This window comes from Anopheles ziemanni, assembly GCF_943734765.1.
Source record: "Anopheles ziemanni chromosome X unlocalized genomic scaffold, idAnoZiCoDA_A2_x.2 X_unloc_139, whole genome shotgun sequence".
Taxonomy (NCBI): Eukaryota; Metazoa; Arthropoda; class Insecta; order Diptera; family Culicidae; genus Anopheles; species Anopheles ziemanni.
In genome coordinates this window covers 35,001-38,930 of record NW_026689751.1, presented here as the reverse complement: position 1 = coordinate 38,930, position 3,930 = coordinate 35,001, and the positions used below count along the sequence as shown (strand labels likewise).

Genomic DNA, 3,930 nt, shown 5'->3' with positions numbered 1-3,930 from the left:
ATGACTTCAGTATGGCTAAGAGAAAAACTTTTAAATGGGAAAAACTCTAAGTCCGAACCTCCGGGTTGAGACTTCCGCGTCGGAGGTGGGCGCACCTCCTATCCGAAAGATGATGAATCAGGGGTGTTCGGTCAGCAATGGTCGGATGCCCCGTCGTAGTCCAACTATGACAATCAAAGTCAAGACCTCCGGGTTGAGACTTTCCGCGAGTACAAGCATAAAGGAACACGGACCAAGCCGTACCGAGAGAATCGGTACTAGAGCCCTCGTGGTTCTACATTGAGAGAGCCCTCGTGGTTCTCATTAGGGGCTTTATGCAAGTCGTACTCAATACTGTGGTGTGAAGTATAAAGTATAGTCTTCGCCTGGTCCACGCTGCTTCGGCGGTCCTGGGTAAGATAGTTCATTCTAGCTTGCCCTATAGTGGAATGAGGACACTTAATGCTTCGTCTTTTAGCGGCGGCTAGACTCCTCCTCACGGGGAACGAGTTGACGCACACAGCGGCGGCTTACGCACTATGGCAATCATGGATGCCTGAAGATTCCGTGAAGTTCTCCCCTGGTCCACGCTGCCTCGGCAGTCCTGGGTAAAATGGAATATTTCCAGCTTGCCCTATAGTGGAAGAGGACTATCCAACAATACAAAGTCAAGACCTCCGGGTTGAGACTTTCCGCGTCGGTGGTGTCGCGCACCGCCTATCCGAAAGATGGTGTAACAGGGGTGTTCGATCAGCAATGGTCGGATGCCCCGTCATAGTCCAACTATGACAACCAAAGTCAAGACCTCCGGGTTGAGACTTTCCGCGTCCGGAGGTACGCGTACCGCCTACCCGAAAGATGGTGTGCTTCTGGGGTATTCGATGAGTCGGATACCCCGTCGTAGTCCAACTATGACAATACAAAGTCAAGACCTCCGGGTTGAGACTTCCGCGTCGGAGGTGCGCGCACCGCCTACCCGAAAGATGATGAATCAGGGGTGTTCGATCAGCAATGGTCGGATGCCCCGTCGTAGTCCAACTATGACAATCAAAGTCAAGACCTCCGGGTTGAGACTTCCGCGTCCGGAGGTACGCGTACCGCCTACCCGAAAGATGGTGAATCAGGGGTGTTCGATCAGCAATGGTCGGATGCCCCGTCGTAGTCCAACTATGACAATCAAAGTCAAGACCTCCGGGTTGAGACTTTCTAAGAGTACAAGCATAAAGGAACACGGACCAAGCCGTACCGAGAGAATCGGTACTAGAGCCCTCGTGGTTCTACATTGAGAGAGCCCTCGTGGTTCTCATTAGGGGCTTTATGCAAGTCGTACTCAATACTGTGGTGTGAAGTATAAAGTATAGAGTCCTCCACTGGTCCACGCTGCTCCGGCGGTCCTGGGTAAGATAGTTCATTCTAGCTTGCCCTATGTGGAAGAGGACTCAATACCCTACCTGTTGAGCTTGAAACAAAGTCATCACTTGGGCATGCTCATATTGCCATACAATATTCCATTATCTACTAATGAGCATGCAGCTATATGATTATAACCTGTAAACGATTACCCCGCCGTAGTTCAGCGCTTCAACCAAGTGATGACTTCAGTATGGCTAGTGTGTGAAGTATAAAGTATAGTCCTCCCCTGGTCCACACTGCTTCGGCGGTCCTGGGTAAGATAGTTAGTTCTAGCTTGCCCTATGTGGAAGAGGACACCATACTTAATACTGTGGTGTAATGAACAAAGTATAGTCCTCCACTGGTCCACGCTGCTTTGCAGTCCTGGGTAAGATAGTTAATTCTAGCTTGCCCTATGTGGAAGAGGGCATACAAGACAAAGTATAGTTCTCCCCTGGTCCACGCTGCTCCGGCGGTCCTGGGTAAGATAGTTAATTCTAGCTTGCCCTATGTGGAAGAGGACATAATACTCTACCTGTTGAGCTTTAAACAAAGTCATCACTTGGGCATGCTCTATAGCCAACCACATGACATTAACCTAAGAGAGCATGCAGCGTATTATCCCAATGCAAAGTAAACGATAGACTCGCCCTAGTTCAGTGCTTCAACCAAGTGATGACTTCAATATGGCTAGTGTGTGAAGTATAAAGTATAGTCCTCCCCTGGTCCACACTGCTTCGGCGGTCCTGGGTAAGATAGTTAGTTCTAGCTTGCCCTATGTGGAAGAGGACACCATACTTAATACTGTGGTGTAATGAACAAAGTATAGTCCTCCACTGGTCCACGCTGCTTCGGCGGTCCTGGGTAAGATAGTTAATTCTAGCTTGCCCTATGTGGAAGAGGGCATACAAGACAAAGTATAGTTCTCCCCTGGTCCACGCTGCTTCGGCGGTCCTGGGTAAGATAGTTAATTCTAGCTTGCCCTATGTGGAAGAGAGCATACATGAACCAAGAACGAAGGTTATGATCGAGGAATGATTCGACAACTAACCGATGGTATGAAATGTGAAGAATTCAAGCAAGCACACAATCAAGTCATCACTTGGGCATGCTCGATAGCCAACCTCATGACATTAACCTAGTAGAGCATGCGAAAACCAATATATATGTAAACGATGCCTCCCTAGTTCAGCGCTTCAACCAAGTGATGACTTCAGAATGGCTAAATCAAATCGGTTCAAACCATACCATCGGTATCCTATTGAAACACACAAGTCGATATCAAACCTCATGATTGTGTAGTCCTCCACTGGTCCACGCCGCTTCGGCCGTCCTGGGTAAAATGGAACATTCCAGCTTGCCCTATGTGGAAGAGGGCACATTACTCAATACTGTGGTGTGAAGTATAAAGTTCAGTTCTCCCCTGGTCCACGCTGCTTCGGCGGTCCTGGGTAAGATAGTTCATTCTAGCTTGCCCTATGTGGAAGAGGACACTTCATACTTCGTCTCTAAGCGGCGGCTTGACTCCTCCCTACGGGGAACGGGTTTACGCGCACAGCGGCGGCTTACGCACTATGGCAGTCATGGATGCCTTACGTTTCTATGAAAAGTGTGTTCCTCCCCTGGTCCACGCTGCTTCGGCAGTCCTGGGTAAGATAGTTAGTTCTAGCTTGCCCTATGTGGAAGAGGACACGTAGACTTACTGTGGTGTGAAGTATAAAGTTCAGTTCTCCCCTGGTCCACGCCGCTTCGGCCGTCCTGGGTAAAATGGATTCATCCAGCTTGCCCTATGTGGAATGAGGACACTTTATGCTTCGTCTCTAAGCGGCGGCTTGCTCCTCCCTACGGGGAACGGGTATACGCGCACAGCGGCGGCTTACGTTATGGCAGTCATGGATGCCTTACGTTTCCATGAAAAGTGTGTTCCTCCCCTGGTCCACGCTGCTTCGGCAGTCCTGGGTAAGATAGTTAGTTCTAGCTTGCCCTATGTGGAAGAGGACACGTAGACTTACTGTGGTGTGAAGTATAAGGTTCAGTTCTCCCCTGGTCCACGCCGCTTCGGCCGTCCTGGGTAAAATGGATTAATCCAGCTTGCCCTATGTGGAATGAGGACACTTTATGCTTCGTCTCTAAGCGGCGGCTTGCTCCTCCCTACGGGGAACGGGTTTACGCGCACAGCGGCGGCTTACGCAAGTTAGTCACCCTCGGCAGTGGATCACTCGGCTCATGGATCGATGAAGACCGCAGCTAACTGCGCGTCGTAATGTGAACTGCAGGACACATGAACATTGATAAGTTGAACGCATATTGCACGTCGTGGGAACCTACCATGATGTACAGATGACTGAGCGCTTATATTTGAGAAATGTATCGCATACATTTAACTACGCCGTGACACCCGTCACGAGACGTGCACCATGATGTTAACTAGGGTCGCGACGACCCGCTAGCATTAAAGAACCCGTGGTTTACAATATACTGGCATTGGAATTCGAAGTATTTAGAGCGTCCGTGTTCCCGCGTGAGGCGGAAGTACGAGGAGAAGGCGTGCTTGTGGTG

General features: G+C 49.9%; 1 non-coding gene across 1 annotated transcript; it reads left to right on the top strand.

Annotated features, from left to right (window-relative positions):
• The first annotated feature begins 3,570 nt into the window (after positions 1 to 3,570).
• On the top strand, positions 3,571 to 3,725 carry LOC131291754 (5.8S ribosomal RNA). Its single transcript, XR_009189516.1, has one exon. It is a non-coding gene; the product is annotated as a 5.8S ribosomal RNA (ribosomal RNA).
• The last annotated feature ends 205 nt before the right edge of the window (positions 3,726 to 3,930 follow it).